This window comes from Drosophila melanogaster, chromosome 2L (genome assembly GCF_000001215.4).
Source record: "Drosophila melanogaster chromosome 2L".
Classification (NCBI taxonomy): Eukaryota; Metazoa; Arthropoda; class Insecta; order Diptera; family Drosophilidae; genus Drosophila; species Drosophila melanogaster.
The window spans coordinates 11,195,756-11,215,380 of record NT_033779.5 but is presented as its reverse complement, the minus strand read 5'-3'; the positions used below and the strand labels follow the sequence as shown (position 1 = coordinate 11,215,380).

Genomic DNA, 19,625 nt, shown 5'->3' with positions numbered 1-19,625 from the left:
CGAAAAGCTGACCACCCATACAAATCCCCTCGCAAGAAAACTAATCCGAGTATGCAGTCAAAGCCGGCTGCACCGCAACGACCTCCCAGCCCAGCAATAAACTTATTAGGGCATTAATGAAAAAAAAAAACTATCACTAAGTGAAAGTTAATTAAGTTAGATTAAGATTTGAACACTTATTGTTAGTCTCTTAACACAAAGGGAAGATTCAATAAATAATAAAAATTAAAAAAAAAAAAAAAAAAAAAAAAAAAATAGAATATTTCATATCTAGTTGCGATTCAAATTATTTAAAACTAACCAAAATCCTAGAGTATCGAACTTAATAACTGTAACTGTATCTTTTACCTTTTTTTCATAGTTAATTAAAAGGACAGCCAGTTCGTACACTTTAGCGACTGTCCACTGTGACAGCAGCTTCAAACTTCGAATGTTTACGTTGGCTTACGTTCTCAATTGGTGTCGTTAGGAGTTCTCGAAGAAGAAGTGCAAATATTTTGATGAGAATATTTCTCCAAATCGATGCGATGCAGCTATGTACATATGTATATTCCGCTTAAGTCCCATGCTCCTGCAATAATATTTTCGAAGGATCTTTTTGTTTGATGATTTACATGGCAGGTAGCATTGAGAAAGTGCCACATCATTTTCATTTTCGCTGCACTTTTCGTGCACTTTGTGAGCGATTTACTGATTTTTGTGATTTTGTGCCAACTCATGCGGCAATCGCGATACTTTGGGCCAAGGCGCCGCCGTCGGCGAGTGAGAAAGGCGAACGTTGGAATCGAATGGCTTGGCCAGGTCCTTAGAGTCCTTTCTCCACATTCCTTTGTTTCTTGGCCCGCTTCACTTCTTTATTCTCGAGCGGAACTTCAATTACACATTTGCTCACATGCGAAAAAGTGAAAAGTCACTGGCCTGTCATGGGCCAGAAATCCAAATCTCATCTACCGACGGCATTTCTTTTTGGACCTCTCACACCCAAATCTCCACCCATCATTGAGTATCTCGGCATTTGGGCCACTTGGAAATCTCCTTTTTTTATGCCCTGCTCCTTTACATTTGATTGGAATTGTTGTCGTTTTGGTTGCGGGTCCTTGGCTAATGGCGACTGAGCATTTTATACCCTTTTTCGCAGGCAATAAAAACATTTTCTTTTTTGGCCACAAAATAATGAATAATATGAAGAAAAATACTTGCCGCAGCCGCGTTCGTTTTTTTTTTCCTTCTTCTGGAAAACAGAAAACGCATTAAGTGCGCGGTTTCCATTGTTTATAACATTTTTGCCACCCCAGAGAAGGAGGCAAAGGGATAATTAAGAATGCTTATTTATCTAGAACGCAGTCACGGCGCCGATTGTCCAGCTTCCTTCCACTTTTTTTTCATCTGACCGCAGGGGGGCAGAAACCCCATGAAAAGGTTCGTAAAAAGCCAAAAAACTTTTATTTTTTATGATAAATTATATGGAGTGTGGGGCAAAAGGATGCGGAGAAGACGGCGCCAACCAAAGGTCATTCGAAAACTGGGCAGGAAAAAAGTGAGAACCGAGGCTGAAGAATGATTTGAGACATAATGAAATAAAGCAGAATTTTAGAGAGAAGATGACGGCCAAAATGTACTTATATTCTGCACTTTTTCATACAATCTAAGCTAAGAGCAAAAGGTTATTGCACAGAATATAATTACAGAACTGAAGTAATGAAATAAGCTCTCAAACTCTGTGAGCAAATTTGTTAAGCTATGCGTTAAGTTTTAAAATAGTAATTATGGAATAAGAAAAATTTGTAAGCAACTAATAGGAGGTTCTTTATGCGAGTATTTGAATATGTAATGACTTTTTTGAATTCTAAATTGATTCCTGCTTACCTAATCATGCTTTAGGCCCTCAAACTAAAGTCAAAGGTCACCTGTTCTTGGACATTTACCAAACACTCGCAAGTGTTCAACCTAAAAATGGGTTTTCGGCCTGTGCCGCAGATTTTCTCCGCTAATTAGCCGGGCCGAAAGTTGGCGAGTTGAAAATTACCCAACACAAAAAAAATCTAAGAAACGGAGCTGGAGAATCGATGCCGGTGGGCAGCAGCAAAAGCAGCAGCGCACACGCAAATCACTTGTTTTTATGTAATTAACTGCTCAGCCCCCCAGAAAAGGCCATCGAAGTTTCTTCGCCGGAGGTTAACGGAGATTTGGCCGGGTAATTAACCAAAAACCGATCGCTTCTTGCCGCGTCTAAAGTCGAAGTTTTTGGCATAATTTCCAAGTCCGACGATTTGCGTTTTCGGCTTGTAAAAAAATCTCTTTCTGGTATTGGCTTCTTTTGGCCGTTCAATGACCGATAAAATTGCCTCAACCATCGCGACCAACTCGACCGACTCCATCGATGCCTTTTAGCGGGCTATTGATTATTAATATTTTCTATTTTTCCCTCTCTTTGTGTCTTTTTTCTGGTTAGTTGTTCCCAAACCCCTTTTTTTTAACCATTTGCTGTAATTACAGCGACGCGTTAATTGTTCGCCCCCTTGACCCTTTTGTTTCCCAGCATCCCCGGGTTTCCACATCTACGTATTTGTGTTTGTTTTCAACGGGCCGGTGAAAAATAAAAACAACACTCGCCCAGGCGAGGAATCTACACTTACGCGATGGTGTTTGGTGTTGGGTATCGCAGACCCCCGACTCCGAGACTAAATCCAAAAATTCAGTCGAGAGTCAGGTTCATTAGCTGCTATTACCATTATTGGCCATAACACACAACACTACCTACCTATGGGTGCCACAGCACTACTGCCTCCAAAAAAGTTGGCAATTACTGCACACGAAAATTCCCCCGAAAACGTTTTCCCTAAGTTGCAAGATTCATTTATCAAATCGCAAGAGGACACCAACTATTCGGGTCTGTCTTCAAGAGCAGCAGACCAATCAAGAAAGCGTGTAACACCAAAAAATACATAATTTTCTTAGATTCACACATTTTGGCCAACTAGTTTAAAGACAATTCCAAATGCTGACGCCTTTTGTGAGCCCGATTTTGTAAGCCATTAACTTCGGTTTACGATCACTGAGAGAGATCGCAAACAAAGATCGCGGTCATAAAACATTTGTTAACCTAATTCAATTTATGTAAAACAAAATCATGACATATAAAGTTATAAAAGTCTAGGGAAGCGAGAAAGTTCTATTTTACTACGATTTTAATGTGATCTAGTTAAACAGCTTAAACGATTTGATTCTCGTTTGGTTTCGTTTCCAGAATATTAGTTACATTAAATTTAAGTAAATCAATAACTTAAAATTCATATACTGTCAGAAAACAAACATTGGAACTAACCCCAAAGACTTCAACGATCAAATTCCCTGTTAAAAAGTTGCCATCCAAGCAGATTCGTACATACATTTCCAAGAATCAGTTTTAAAACTTACCGTTTGCACTGTTGATTTCTTAATCTTCTTTTTGAAAATTCACGATGATTGCTGAATTTGTTGTTGTGATGCCACAATTGTAAAATTTGAACACTTTTGAAACACTGAGGGTTATTTTCTTTGGGTATTTCCCTTTATGAATTTGTTTTCTTTAAAGCCGATTTTGAATTTAGTTTGATTTTTCAACACTGCACAACTGCAATCACAATAAGAACAAAATGAATGAGAATCGCTGGCAAATCAGAGAGCATTTTCCTGGGTTTTCCGAGAAGCGGAAAACAAACGAAACGAAGTAGAAGAAAAACGCCACAAGAATAAGAAGAAGACGAAGAAGCCGTCGCGCTGCACTTGCGATTTTTGTTGTTTTTGTTTTTTGTTTCGTGCGCTCTTTTTCGCAGCGAGTTTCGTGTTCTGGTTTTATTTTCTCTGATTCTGATTGCGATTGTGAATCTGGTTCTGTGTGAATTTCGTTTTTATTAATAAAATGCACAACTTCCGTTATTAATTTTGCAACGACAACAATTGCTGCGTGTGTGTGTGTGTGTGAGTGTTTGTGTGTTTGTTTGCGGATTTGTGACAGCCGCTGACAGGCGAAAAGCAAAAGCAACAAAGTGACAAGCATGAGCGTGTGTCGCCTAGGAGGAAAAGCGGAAAAGCAAACCGAAAAATAATAACAACAAAAAGTGGGCGACAAACGGGCGGTGGGCGGCAATCGAACGGTACAACCTGTCCGCTTTTTTACAACCGCCCCCACTTCCCCCGTTTTCTTCAACGATTTCGCTCCTGTGCACGCGACTCGCGCTATCTCGCTCTTTTGTTGCGGTTTTTTTTCTGCCTGTTAGCTGCATTCATTCATAAAAATCGGGTTGTAAAAAAAGAACAGCGGCAGCAGAAAAAAACGTCGCTGATTTTATTTATTTATGCCAATTTGCCGACGCGTCGCCGCTGCAGTTCTTGTTGTTTATAGTTTCGCACTAGGAACGGAAGTTTCTTGGATTTATTTCGAAAACAGTTAACAGCACCAAGTTTATTCGTTCCAATTCGGGTTTATATGCATTTTAATAGTTTTTCGTTTTTAATTTATTTTTATTTTATATTACAGTTCTTTGTTTTCTTTAGTTATGTTATGGTTTGTATTTATTTAGTTGAGAAGTTCAAATTCAGTTGTCTCTGTGTTTCTGATAGTTTACTAAGCCATCAAAACACTGAAAATCACATATAAGCCAAATTAGCCGCACTTGAACCACGACACTTGCTGCCCGTCTGATTTCTGAAATTGTACTGCGCGTAATAAGAATTCCTGTTTTCGTAAGCGGTAAGTAAAATCCGACGCACTCTTCGTCGGCTCCACGTTCGATGTTCGAAGTTCGACGTTCGATGCTCGTCGTTTGACGTTCGACGGCGAACATGTTGCATGCAGCGCGTCGGTGGTTTCTCACTCGTTTTTTTTTAGCCCCATCCTCCTCCAACTGGCCAACACACTCACAGACACACACACACACACACACACTGGCGCACAAGGGGGCTATTATCTAAGCCATACAATCAGATTGTGTTTACTTTTCCAACCGGGCAAAGTGGCAAGGTGAAGACTGCAGAGAGCCCGAGAAGAAAGAAAGACGGACGGCCGACCAATTGAATTGCAGAATTGCCAGCGCTTTCTTGGCCAAAAGTTTTCGGTAGAAGAGAGCAGCCCGAGTTTTTGATTCATTGGGTGTTAAGTGCGATAAAATGTGCGCTCTCTGATAAATTATAGTTTCCATAAATAAAGTAGCATTTCATCGAATTAAGTTATTTCTCAGTCTGAAAAGGAAATGTAAAATGTAAGTTTAAGTACAAAAATAAATATAAAAATGAACTAACCCTAATTTTTGAATTAAAATATACTTTAATTTACTTTAACTTTACTTACAAAAATGTGGACCAAATAAGAAAACAAACTAAGACACAAGCATAACTTTAGTCATTGGAATGCACTGTAGTTGTGAGACGGATTTCAATAAATCATTTGACCTTATTTGAAATTGTAATTAAAATGACGCAGCTAAGGAAAAACGTTCAAATGTGCAAATTACTAAATTTTCTAAACGGATGTCTAAACGAATGAATGTACACAGATATTTGTCCAATAATAGTGTAATTTAACAATAAGGCTAAAGATACATGAATATACTTAATATGATGTATTTTCCCTAACCATACTTTCCTTAGATATGCGGAGCTTTATGGTAGAATAATAATTCAAAAAAAGGAAGACAGTTCCGTGGAGAACTGGAACCGCACCTTAATCTTGCCCTCCTCCGATTTCTCGCAGTAGCCGCCCCTGCAGGAAGTCATTAAGCTGCCTGAGGCTGGAATAAATAAAGTTTGTCTCCCACTTCGGCAGACGCTAAAGCTATGAGGTGCCACCCCTCGGCAGATGCAACTTTATTAAAGTCGACAAAAACAAAATAAATTTACGTGTAAAAACACTCCAAATGGCAGAACACCGAAATTGTCGCCGCACCACCAAACATCCCAACGATCCACAAATGCACAGAGTTTCGGATGCAACGATCTGTAGATGCAGCTACAGCTTCCCAAAAAGGGAGCGCAAGTTGGTGGCATGCGGCAGCTAATGTATCTAATAGATACACGACAGCACGTCAAGCGCTTCCATTGGAGCGAGGTATGAAATTGGTTGGGCGGAGGAAAGTTCCATACCCAAACTCAATGGGTATATAATCTTGCACTATAAGAAAGAATCTAGAAAATTTTTCAATGTTTAAGAATTCTTCTGCAATTCTGTGTTAACTACTCATAATATATCTTGTTAATTGTTATATATAGCTAACAATTCTTGCCTTTTAGGATATCAAAATGTATTTCATAATTAAAAGATTTCCACTACTTTATCTCAGTGTAGCGGGGCTGAATTTCTCATTCTTCGCTTCACTTCGCTCCACCTTAGTTTTATGTTTGGCCCCACCTCCGCTGCATTCTCTTCGCTTCTCGTGCTTCTCTAATTAACATTGGGATTGTAGTACGCTTTTAATTTATATCTTATTGATGCCGGCGACATTTGTATTTATTTTTACCCACAAGCACCCCCCCCCCCCTCCACTCTTCCAGGGGCAAGAATGGGTGGTGGTGGTGTGTAGGTACTGTCCAAAATTCACTTCCCAAATCTGTTTCTTCACCGCCCCACCGCATCCCATCTAGTTGTGTGTGTACGTGTGGAATGTTATTTTTATCGAGAGTGAGTGAAAAAATTGTGGAAACCTAAAATTTATATGGAATAGGTGTCGCCGCGTCTTTATATTTTGGGTATAATTATTGTTAATATTTGTTGCTGCCTCCGCCCCTGACAGCCCCCCGCTCGTTCACTTCTTCTCTGCTCGTCTCTTTTTCCTTTGTTGTTGTTATTTTTTATCTATACTCTAATTAAAATATTCGGATGTATGCGCTTAATATATGTCTGTGCTCATATATGTATATATATAAATATAAGCATGTACATATATTTTAATGCCACGATCTGTCTAAATAATCTCGTACGCATTTCAATGGTCGAACAAAAATTGCTTGGAAAAAATGAAACTAATAAGAACAACAACAGTTGAATTCGTGGGTGGTTCAAGTTTATTTTTAATAAAAAGAATCAGTATTTTCAGGTTGCTTTTAATGGATTCTGTTTATGACATTTGTGTGATTTTGATATTATTTTAGTGGTGCATGTATATAAAAGCTGTGTTGGTCCATTGCTCACATTCTGCGTATGTACATATTTTAATTTAGTTCCACAAATAATACAATACAATTATTAAATGAAATATCTTTAAATATTTCAATATCCTCTGATTTGTCCAAAGTAAATAACGAACCAAGAGTGTTTTCTCTACAAATAAATACAAAACTATCTAATTTCTATGCGTTAATGTTTTCCTTGTTAACAGTGATATATAATTGATCAATAATTATTCAGTATCCACTTATTTTTCATCTCAGATTCCTCTGTTCTGCCTTCAATGGAGTCATCCAAGTTGGGTACTCCAATGCCTAATAGGGGGATATATCAGCCATGGAATGAAGACGCCGATCTGTTGCACACGAGGCAAATGACATTTCATTTATCTTGCAGCTCGTGCAGCAATTTCAAGCGGGTTTTCCTGGAGTTTCCCCAACGGATTAGTGGGTCGGGGAGTGGGGGGGGCTTAGCAGTTGCGTTGGCGACCAGCATTCGATGTCAGCGGATGAGTTATTGACACTCGAAGCTGCGTCCCATAAAGCTCTCAGTTCCGGTGATCTCGGGCTGAGTTATCAATGTGAAAAATAGAAACATGATTATGAAATTATCAAAAGAAATGCGTGTACGTGAAAAATTGGTTGGGGGAGGCAAAACGCCGAGCAGCAGAAGGTGTGAGTGAGGCGGGAATTGAGAGCCATCTTCGGATGGGTGGCGCTTTCGTTTTGCTTGAGTTTACCCCACAGTCTTAGATTGGATGGAATTTGTAGACCCAACGGTAGCATAATTAAATTCAACAACTTAAACTATCACTGTATAATGGTTGCGATTTGGTAAACACCCTGGAAAACAAAATTCAGCTATAAGTATTTGGATTTACTGAGCTAAAACAACATTGTTTGAAAAGAAAGCCTTACCACTTAGATCCTTTATCCTAAAAATTTATAAAATCCTATGCAATATCCATTTCCTTTTTTTTTAAATTTATATTTATACTACTTAAGTATTCATTATTTGTAGAGGTAAACTATCTATCTAGTAACCACCATCTGTAATTTAGGAGCATTCCGTTCATTTGAGCCCCAGCAATCTTAGCCTGCCTACACACACACACGCGACCTTCCATCTCTCTCTTCCACATTGTTGCCCTCCTTTTCTATCGAACGTGTGTGGACAATAGAAATGATCAAGGTAAATATGACTGTACATATGTACATACATTCGTTTATTTGTACCGCTCAACTCACCTTGCGGCGCACGAATTAAGACCCGAAAGAGCGAGAGAAAGATCGAGAGAGTGTTTCCATCGGTTTGGTTTTTTTGAAGATGATACACGAACCATGAATTTAATTATGATAAAGAAAAAACAATTTTATAGCCAACAAAAACACGCAAATAAAGGCTTATAAGAGTATTAGTACTGGTCAGCGTGGTGTATTTGTATTCGTGTGGGTACAACCTAGGTTATTATGTAAAATAAGTTGGAAAGCGTCTGGATAAATGGGTACTTTGCTGTGTATGAGTGAGTAGTATTCGATGGTGTGTGCTTTATATGCATGAAATATAAGTTGGTCGGCCATCGCAGTCTATGGATTAAGTGCCGTTGGCTCTATTACTCTCCACATTGAAAATCCAAAATGGCGGCGATCGCGATCGCATTGCACAAGGTACAGTTGCCTCCGAGCTTAGAGGGCATAACCGCATAAAACCGACTTGAATACGTATTACGCAGTCTGTGAAGACGTGGTTTTTGAAATTTCGAATTACTGCTGCCGGTTTTATCCATCCGAAACGAGATGTAAATTAGGATGCTATGTAAATTTCCGTTTAATATATGATGGATACGTATTTGTTAGTTTTACGTAGGCTAGGTATTGAACATTATTACTTGGCAGGTTATATTTAAAATATCTTATGCCCTCTAAATTATTATAACTATATAAATATGCACAATATGTCAGCAGTTAGAAATTGGCAAGTATGTTTCAAAACATGATCTCTGTGAAATGCGTACGTTTGCATTAGCTAGGATTTAAAAATTGATTTAACGGGGCTTGCTTTAACTGCAAAGAAATCATTAAACTAAAACTTAAGCTCAATAACCTGTCGAAAATTTCTTTGCAGCCGAACGTGGAATGAAGCCAAGACACAAGATGCGAAGTGAAAATTGAGTTGGGTCAAGCTGCTGCTAATGCTGAGCTACCGTAACACATTAAAATTATCTAGTAATTCCTCCTCGCCTTCAATTAGTGACCTGGCCGGGCAGGCAGTCAAGTCCAACGGTTGTAATTCACCCATCAGCGCCAGAGTTGAATGAACCAGGCCAACAGCGCAAACCAAAACCAAAACCAAATCGGAGTTGGTCAGGTCTGTTAATTAGCCAGAAGCGCAGGCAAAACAGAGACCCGAACCCAAAAATGCTAATAATACTGATGCTAAGAGTCAATCAATCATTTTGCAGTTTCACAGTGCAAAAAACACTTACACACATCTAACCATCCCAGCCATCCATCCACCCAATGAGGCATCTTGTGCCGAATGAACCAATTCCACGGAAGTTTTCATTGCGATTCGACCACCCATTGCTGACGCTGCAGTTACCAGATTCAGATACAAATACATTTGATATACTTTAGAAACAGTAAGAAAATTGTTGCAATCTATAGATAATATACAAAAGTTTTTGTTGCTTAGTACAAGAATATAATAAATAAAAAAAAAAGTGTTTTATGCGATCTCTAGAAACTTTAGCAGTTTTTCAGGCTACCGTATAATTAATGAGAAAAGTAAAAATCAATTGAGTGCCCCATAATTATCTGCAGTGCACAGCATCAGCATGAGAACAATAACTTGGTGCCGCATTAAAATATCTGCAATCATTAAAATTGCGCACGCTGACATTGTTTTGGAAATTGGTCGGCATTGTTTAGAAGCCATACCCGCCATTTGCCCCCCTTTCCACCATCCACAATCCGGTGGCTCGAAAAGCTCTGCTGCATTTTCGCCGATGACATCGCTTTTCTTTTGTGATGATCCAACGGATCCAACGAATTATGCCCGATGAGTACGGGTCTCGAGTGCCCGGGCCCGAGGCATCGAATTTGGAACAATAAGCTCGAAACGTTTTGCACACAAAATGCGTCAAGTCCTCGACTGCATCGCCATCCTATCCTCCAGCTGACAACCCATTCAAACAATGATTCACAGCCGCACAATAAATAAAGCCCAGGGAAGCTGCATGGCACACATATTAGATGGTAATCCTGGCATCTATTCTAGACGGATTTCGGTCATCCTTCATGGTCGGTCGTCTCAAGAGATTTCAGTTAATATCGTCCGATCATTTAAAATAATATTATTGCTTACATAAACTTTTCTTTGTTTAAGTAAACAAAAATAAACATGTGATGTGAAGTTAACTTATTTAATCATCTCTTCTGTTTGCCCAGAACTTATTTCATATCAATAATATTGTATATAGTTTAGATTCCTTCATAGTTTGTCCCATTTTAAGCACAATACATTTAATAACCCAATTATATCGCCTTTTTGATGCCTTAGCTAATTAAATTAGTGCTAAATTTTTCCTTATAAAAAATCCACTTGCACTTTATTCCTACCTTTGTTGCGAACACAGACTAAACTAGCTAAAATGAATTAAGTAATTAGGCATAGTGAAAGTGAATTTCAGCTGGCTTATCTGCTTCAATCGATTCGCAGTGACATCCCACAAGTGTCAGCTGCAGTTGGCCAGTAAGTATGCATCGCTGGATGGCTGATTTCGTGTGTCCAAGCTCAAAGGAGAGCTGCTGACTGCATCCAATCGATGGGTGTGTGTGTGTGTGTGGTGTGTGTGTTCTCGTGCTGGCTGAAGGCTGACCTAAAAACCCAATTGGAAGGCTAAAGTCAATAAAGAAGACTTCGGCGATGGGCCGAGGCCGGCTGAAGTTGGAGATACTCGTGCTCGGACCTCGTTCGCCCAGTTCCTAGAGCAGCTCCATCTCCAGCTCCACCTTCAGCTGACTCGTTTATACTGGGCCCATGCCCGAGTGCATTCGACCGCAGCAGCACATCGCTGAGGGGGCCCCTTTTTGACCCGCCTGCGTGCGCCATCAATGGTCAGAAGTCAACCCACAGCTCGGCTCTGATTTGAATGGCAAGTGGGTGGTGGGTGCGGGTTTGGTTGCATTGGGCAGGGTCAGGGGGCAAGGTGGGTTCGCCAGCCAACAGCTGGACTGCGGCGTGGCACGTGCTGGCGCCAATCTCGCGCAGACCCAACACTGCGCACTGGAAGGCGCCGCGTGTGGACGCCATCCGAGCCAAAAGCTTTGGGATAGGTCGTGCTCAGAGCTTGCGACCTCTCTGAGCAGCACCCTGCACTCAGAGAAATAAAGTTCTAAAACTATTGAGCAGCTGATAGAAGTTCACCCTCCTTTTGGCAATGGAATAATCATTTATTAGTCTGTAATTTTTCCAAGTGCCTAAGGGTTGAAGGTGCCTGCGAATAGCCCTTGGTGGTGCGGAGCTTTCCGCCAGTGGTTTCGAACCCGACTGCCACTGGAACTGGAACATATTCGTCCGTGGGACGCGACATGGAACACCTCGGTGCAGCAGCACCAACGACCCGACGCGACCACCAGGCAGTCACCCAAATTAGTTGCCAGCGATTCGCCTTTGCGAGTGAGTCCTCTCTGCGATTGCCGTGTGTGTTTGTGTCTGTGTCAGTGCCAAGTGCCCAATTGCCCAAGTGTCTGTGTGTGTGGTGGTGCAAGTGCCCGTGTGTTTGTGAAAGCCAGGATTGCAGTGCTCCAGCTCCCGAGGAGCGAAATTGCGGAGCCTGGCGAAAAGTGAATGGCTAAAGCAGGGCCCATGCTGATGCACAGATGCCCTGATCCTGCGATCCTGCGATCCCGCGTCTGGTCAGTGCTAAAGTGAGTGTGTGAAAGTGATATCAAGATATATTCTCACATCCTGACACGGTGATAAGTGGTAGGCGGAACAAAGCTCGGGGGAAATCATGGCCGAGTGGCTCGCATCCTCCTTGTCCTTGTGCTATGTCCAAGCAAATGGGCACAGTGCCCCCTTAAAGCAGCTTTTCCTTTTTCCCCGCTGGTTTAAAGCCCAGTCAACGCGTGTCGCCGTTTAATTATGTAAAAGGACTCGTACACAGACACACACTAGCACACACTCCACTCTCGGGTTGTGGCACATAAAACACACACGCACATTTGAGTGTGTGTGTGTGTGTATATATATAGGGAGCACTACATATCTTGCTGGATTTTATTTGTACACCGATTCGTGGTCAAATAAAGGCGAACGCAAATCGAAATTTCATTCTTAATACAAATTGATTTTTTTCCATTTGCTCTTGCCGCCTTGTACTCATTTTGGTGCTTTGTTTTCGTTTCGGGCATCCAGCGGCACACGGTGCGTATGATCGATTTTGAGTCGCTTTTCCGTTGGACAAGCCGAGGAGAGCTGGCGGCCTGAAAAGTCCAGCAATTAAAATTAAATTGTTGTCCCCTCGTCGTAAAGGGGTTGTGGCAGCCGGTTCAGTTACCCCACATCCTTTGCCCCCGCCTCCTCTAGCCATCCCCCTAGCGCCCCCCTATTCAACATTTGCTTTTGATTGTGTGGCACGCGAGACAACTACACACGCACACTCTCTAGAAAAAAAAGAAGAAAATGGGAGGAAAACAGAACGGCAGCAGCGTGTGTGCCACACAGAGTTGGTAACTGTGCCACCACAGCAGCTGGCAGGAGTCGCTCCAAAGACAGCCGAGCTTTATATACATACTCGCATATCTGTGTATATATGTGGCATATCCTTTGCATGCACGTGCTTCCCCAGCCAAAGTAATTTGGCCTAAACGGGCAAAGGCTGGAAAAACAACAGCCAGAGCTGTGGAAAACAAAATTGAAGAAACCAGAAAACATAACAAACGGCACACAAGATATACAAAGAGAGGCAGCAAAAATGTTGTGCCCAAAAGAAAGCAGAATGAAAGCAGGGAAAGCACAGGCCAGAGAAGAAAAATCAATGATGCTGCCAAGTGGCTTTGGTATTTGCAATAATGCAAAAACAAAACAAAAAAAAAAACCTTTAACTGCCATGGCGAATGTGGGTCCATTTCGTTTGTGTCCATGTGCTTTCACTGCAATTAAATTTGAAATGAACACTATTTGATTGCTCAGACCTAACAACTGCGCTTTTAAATGTCACTAGATTTCTAGCAAATGTTGATTTTATATGTGCTAACTAAATTAAGCTGCTTAAAACATGTTTAATTGACAAACATCATTAAAATTCTCCATAAAAGTGAGGTTCCGTATAGGTAGCGAGCTAATATAATTAAAATAGAGTCTTGACTTGAAAATTATACATATTTCAATTTCACATATTTCACATATAAATTCTAAAGCAGTCCAGTAAAACTTGGTATGGAAACAAAAAGAACATGAGGACTAATTCTAAAAAATAAGATTTTGTGATAATTATTGTTTGCCAAAACCTTATATGGAATGTTATTTTACGTGATTCTAAAATTGATGGCTTGTAAAGGAAGTTTCAACATAATAATAATAGGTTTAGCTTCTTAAGACTTTGTCGTTCTATTCCTTCATGACTCGAATTTTAAGAGATGAAAGCATTACGCAACAGTCCGTCTCATAACAACCATAACCGCAATCCCATGCCAAATGGGTCAAGTTTCTGGCATCCAGCTAGCCTTGACTCCACGACTGCTAACGCAGCTTGAGTGCCAAATAATGGCAGGACCGATATGGATTTGACTTCGAAATGAAAAGTTCTGGCCAGGGATTAACAATGCAGGCGCACGCTGAAAGGGCTGAATAAATCCAGGCCAGAGTAAACAAGCAGCAGCAAAAGGTGAGAGCCAGCGCGACACCTTTAGAGGCACACCCTCTAGCCCCCAGTTCCACCTGCATAGCTGCTCCACCTGCAGGGCACTGCTCTCAGCTGCCAGTCGAGTGTGGGCACCCCGCCCGGACTCGAGACTACGGGTCTCCGAGTACGGGTTCCTTCGGTGGCGACCACGGAACTCTGTTTACCGCACAAATTGCATGCGAGCTGCAGCTCCTGCGGTGACTGACTTTACACTGAACAAAACTGAGGTTTATAATTATAATAAAAATAATATAAACAAGAAGACATGGTTAAGCTCTAAAAAAGTGTAGTTTTATTTTTTTATATGTTTTTAGATTTTAAACTATTTGGAAAGGTCGAAGTCCTTTTGCTGATGAACTTTTTTGTAACTCGTATACAAGTTTTTTTACAAATGCCAACCTTGAGCTTATTGTGTATGTTGCACTTAAACATACACCTTGCAACTTTCCAGAGTCAGCAATGGCCGAGGAATATTTGATCAAATTTGTATTATTCATTCCTCGTGATGGATTGCTTTTTTCGAGTGCTGGCTCCGGCTCCGACCTGTTCAGACTCTGCCATGCGCAACTTTATTAACCCCGTTTTGAAGAGGTGGCAAAGCCATGCATTTATGCCCATTGTTTCAACCGAACTGCTCCTCTGCCGCAGCTCCCATTTGCCACGCCCCCCTTTGTCCCGCCCATCAGGAGGCCAAGTGCTTTTTTCCCGTATCTGCAAAATTCTGGCTACCATCTTCCAAAGTCGTTGTAGCTGTCGTTTGTCGTGACCGCGCGCTGATGTTTGCCCCGCCAGCCTCAAGAGGTTGCCATCCCACCTCCAAGCACCACCCATTGCACCACCCACTTCTTGATGTTAGGAGCTAGTGCAAAGCAATTACCACGCCCCCTAACCCCCGGTGGGTGTGTATATGTGTGTGTGTGTTTGTTTGTTTTGCTACTCGCGAGACGGCGACGTCGTCGGCTTGGCTGGTAAAAAGTTTATAATTTTATTAGGCCCTACAGAAATTGGGTTAGTGTCGCTTTTAGTTGCATTTCCCAGCGATGAGTGACAACTTGGCAGCGACGCTCAGATAGTTTCCACGCGGCTTTGTAGTGTTTACACGAAAGGCCCCGCATCCCGCACCTTTTCCCAACTTATACCCCATCCCACTCGTTTTTTTTTCCGCCCCAAGTGTTGAGAGGCTGTTGCCCGTCATCTTAGAGGTGGATACGCGGCATTATGCTAAGAGCCATGTTGGCCGACTCCTTTGGCGGCGCGCTGCTTGAGCACTTTGAGCCACGTTGGACATTTGCAGATTATGAAAAATGTTGATCAGGGGGTTACGTTTCCCTTTTGCAAGCTGCATTTAAATGAGAAATTTCTACTTCGCCCAGTACCAACTGGAACCCTTTAAAAGAAAAGCAAAAAAAAAGTAGATTTTTTTTTAATAGCAAAGTAAAGTTTTAAAAAAAGTTGTTTTATATAAGGAACATTTTTGCACAATCAATTGACCCATTTGCTTGGACTGGTACCTAATATTTGCCTCTTAATCACAGAAAGTGTTCAAGTGGAATACCCAATCGTGAATATATATGCTAATTAAATATATATAAATTCGTGTAATGATCGGCATCGTATAGTGTGAAAGTTTCATGTTGGACCCGATCTCCTCCAAGTGAGAATTACGTCAGTCCGCCAAAAAGAGATGAGAATCTTCTAGCCAGGTTACAATCGAGCCAATAACCAGCGACCAGCAGGTAAGAAGAACTCCACTTTGATTAGTCCATTCAATATGGTTTTTTATTATATTATTTTTTTTCTCAAAAAGATTTCTATGTAAATAAGAAGCCGTTTGTATTGTCTAGTAGTTGCTTTTCGACTTTATCGCGGCTTCAGCAATAAATTTCATGAAAGTACGAATTTTAAACAAAAACTTTGCCTATAAATTTGTGCACAAATACAAACATGCTTAGAAACAGTTCGTAGCGAAAATATAAAATATTTAAATTGGTTCATAGTATATTAAAAAGTTCTTAAATATTTCATACTTTTCTATTCAAAACTGGTTACAATTTTAGATATATTGAATCGCCTGTTAGTGGTTCAGTTTTATTGATACCTTCTTGCCATGAAACGCACTGTACCCACATTGAGTTCAATATCTATCTCAGAAACGACCAACGAAATTTATTCATACGGAATCGTATTTTCGCCTCGATTGGCTCGGTGTGGCTTTGTGGCTCTGGCTTAATGAAGACGGGACAATAATAATTTTTAATAGGTTTTTACTATTTTGGCTTAGATCAGCTTACGCGCCCAGAGAATGGCCAAAAGCGCGGGGTGTTTCGCGGGTATTGAAGCTCGTGTGTGCGAAGAGCTCTCAAGGCAAGATGGGCTGGCAACATTCAAATTGAATCGCTTTTATCTGTGTTTTGTCACTAAATACTAAATTGGCAACTGAAGTCGAACGAACACTAACCCGAAGTCCAAACTGAAGCTACTTGCGGTCCGCAAGTTTGACAGTCGATTTGGTATTGAAATGGGCACTGGCTGTGCGCGCAAGTAACTGCCAATGAGATCATGATCCATATATAGTGATATTCCGGGGATGAAGGCAAATTAAATCAGTTTGGTGATGATGATATGATTTGATTAGCATTTATCGCTCGCACTGTAATTGCTTGAATATTGTTATTTTTTACAAGCACATTAATGGCAAACGGGTTTGGAAATTTTGAAATATTTATTCAGCATTTGGTTAACCACACTGAATACTTTGACTAACCAAATACGATCTATAATGTGTATATAACTACTTCTTGCTGATAACTTGGCCATCCTTCTTAAAGGTAGCAACTCCCTTTAAAAATTCTCTCGGCATTATAAGCCGGTCGAGTTCCAGGATACGTGAAGCGCTTAATATGTTTTTGGAATGAACATCTGAAGAATTTATTTGTCAAATGAAATGCACTCTTATTTATTTAAATGATTATTCCTCACATAAGCGTTGCCTAGTAAAATTAGAAGAATATATAATTTAAGTGTCTGCATTGTATTACAGCAATGTCAAAGTAACTACAATAAAATGTGTAACCAGAATGCTTTATTTATAGTTTATTTGTTATGGGATTTACTCTAATTAATTAAATGTTCATTTTAATTAACAATATTTCATGCATTCCGGTCTTATCTCACTGTAAAATGAAAATCAAGGCGTTTAACTGCTTTAGTTCTTTTTTTTTGTGACAGCCAATTTCAATTATCAAACATGTACGACTTTTCCGACTATGTTATGTGAATTTTTCGCGTGTATATAATTATAATTAAGACATAGTTGTATTATTCATTCCTCGTGATGGATTGCATTTTTCGAGTGCTGGCTCCGGCCTGTTCAGACTCTGCCATGCGCAACTTTATTAACCCCGTTTTGAAGAGGTGGCAAAGCCATGCATTTATGCCCATTGTTTCAACCGAACTGCTCCTCTGCCGCAGCTCCCATTTGCCACGCCCCCCTTTGTCCCGCCCATCAGGAGGCCAAGTGCTTTTTTCCCGTATCTGCAAAATTCTGGCTACCATCTTCCAAAGTCGTTGTAGCTGTCGTTTGTCGTGACCGCGCGCTGATGTTTGCCCCGCCAGCCTCAAGAGGTTGCCATCCCACCTCCAAGAACCACCCATTGCACCACCCACTGCCCCGCCGCCTTCTTGATGTTAGGAGCTAGTGTAAAGCAATTACCACGCCCCCTAACCCCCGGTGGGGGGTTATTTATAATTTATTTGTTATGGGATTTACTCTAATTAAATAAATGTTCATTTTAATTAACAATATTTCATGCATTCCGGTCTTATCTCACTGTAAAATGAAAATCAAGGCGTTTAACTGCTTTAGTTCTTTTTTTTTTGTGACAGCCAATTTCAATTATCAAACATGTACGACTTTTCCGACTATGTTATGTGAATTTTTCGCGTGTATATAATTATAATTATAACATAGTTGCAATGCTGGATATATATTCATCGACTTTAATTATTAATTATTATGCTATGATAGTCTATAGTTGATAGTTGATAGTTAGTTTTACATATGTATTGTGGTAATTAATTATTTTCAGATTTTGTTAAAAAGGGTTCGCTGATTGTTTTAGCCATTCTAGGAAGTGCCTAGCGTAAGGGAAGTAAATGAATCTGTTCTCTGTGTATGAAAAATACACGATACAAAAGCCTCGACTGGCTAATGACGTTGACGAGGTGACGATGGCTAAGTGGTCGAGCATCCAGATGAGAGTTGAGAGCCAAGAACTGGTTCCGTCCGAATGACCGATCGGCAATTGGCTTGGGGCGGGGCCAGGTGGGCCACTGTAGCGGTCCGAAAAACACTTCCGTAAATACGCAAAAACCAGTACACACAGTGGGGACAATCATCGCGGCATTACTTAATCGAACTGGAGAAGCGAGCGTCTGCTGGCAAACCAGTTTGCATGCCAAACGCTTTCGACGGAGTTATTTAACCATAAATTAAAGATTGACTAAATACTGTTCAATTAGATGGGGCATGTGGAACGAGCCAAAGAGCTGCTGACCAAAATTACCTATAAATCATGTCAGGAGTGTAGGGAGTTCAAAGAACGATCGAAGCGAAAGAGCTGATTCTATGACATGATAGCACAAATTTAATACCGAACTCAGAACCATAACCCCTATATCGCCACCAATTAAAGTAGAGCCACGAAGCAATGTCACATGCCCGAAGGTACAGGTGCCTATCGCATAGATACCTGTATCTGTATCTCTGTATCTGTATCTTTGTATCTACACACTGCCCTGGGGTCCATGACGTTGAGCAATCATCTTAATAATAGCCCAAGAAATTACATTTCAACTTATGCTTGAATTAATTATCAATTATATTTTTGGTTGAACTTGATGTGGGGTTTCAAATTGTGATCTATCATAGCTTTCCTGGAAAGGCTACCTGGACCTGGTCAACTATTAGATACGTTTGCAACTATATGTCGTAATTATGGCTTGAAAGGGTAGAAAAGGCAGTGATACAAAATTGTATTGGATTCGGCGAACTGACTTTTGCCTTCACGGCTTCCGCCAGATTCAGTGGCTGAAAATAATGAAAACTGCACATGAGATTTGGGTGACCATGAAATGAATATAAATAACTATTCAGATAGAGTTCGCTTTGTTCGCAGCTCTGTTGGCTGCATTAAAATGTTGGCAATTGAGTGGATCCGTTAATTATATAGCTCGATCAATTATTCATTTGCCGGATTACCTGAGAAGCGCTCAGCGAAAAATGAACTTCATTTAAAATGATTCTGCGAAATTCGTTTTTACTTCGCCGCCGCCGCCGCGGTTCTCAGTTCTCAGTTCTCAGTGGTTGTGGTATGGATGGCCTCAACTCTGTATCCTCATTTCAATATTTTTATTGTCTGATTGAAGTGTGACGTTTCGCTGTGCAGCTGTGGTTGCTCTTGCCAGGTTTTAAGCCCAACTTCGGGTCAAGTCCGGTCGGCTTTTGGCAAAGAGATTAATTGAGCTTGGCTTGTAGCTTGAGATCTGGCGATCTGGACATCTGAAGATCTGGCG

The 19,625-nt window shown here is 40.7% G+C and overlaps 2 protein-coding genes and 1 long non-coding RNA gene across 6 annotated transcripts in view, besides 1 other annotated feature; 2 read left to right on the top strand and 1 right to left on the bottom strand.

Moving 5' to 3' along the window:
* Positions 1 to 249: part of a mobile genetic element that runs on past the window's edge.
* Positions 1 to 4,703, bottom strand: part of ab (abrupt) — a 50,403-nt gene extending 45,700 nt beyond the window's left edge. The window contains exons 1-2 of one of the 4 annotated variants that reach the window (NM_057214.5): positions 4,634 to 4,703; positions 3,418 to 3,613 (exon numbers count right to left, since the gene is read on the bottom strand). The gene's annotated coding sequence lies outside the window, so the exon portion shown is untranslated. Of the gene's footprint in view, positions 1 to 3,417; positions 3,614 to 4,607 lie in introns of those variants that run through there. The other 3 variants (NM_057215.5, NM_001169481.2, NM_001273449.1) reach the window with 3 other exon arrangements.
* A 4,585-nt stretch (positions 4,704 to 9,288) lies between these two features.
* On the top strand, positions 9,289 to 9,853 carry lncRNA:CR43859 (long non-coding RNA:CR43859). Its single transcript, NR_073757.1, has one exon. It is a non-coding gene; the product is annotated as a long non-coding RNA:CR43859 (long non-coding RNA).
* A 1,983-nt stretch (positions 9,854 to 11,836) lies between these two features.
* The window catches only part of Ca-beta (Ca2+-channel-protein-beta-subunit), a 47,427-nt gene continuing 39,638 nt past the window's right edge, over positions 11,837 to 19,625 (top strand). Inside the window, exons 1-2 of the mRNA NM_001273447.1 lie at positions 11,837 to 12,072; positions 15,587 to 15,787. The gene's annotated coding sequence lies outside the window, so the exon portion shown is untranslated. The remainder of the gene's footprint in view (positions 12,073 to 15,586; positions 15,788 to 19,625) is intronic.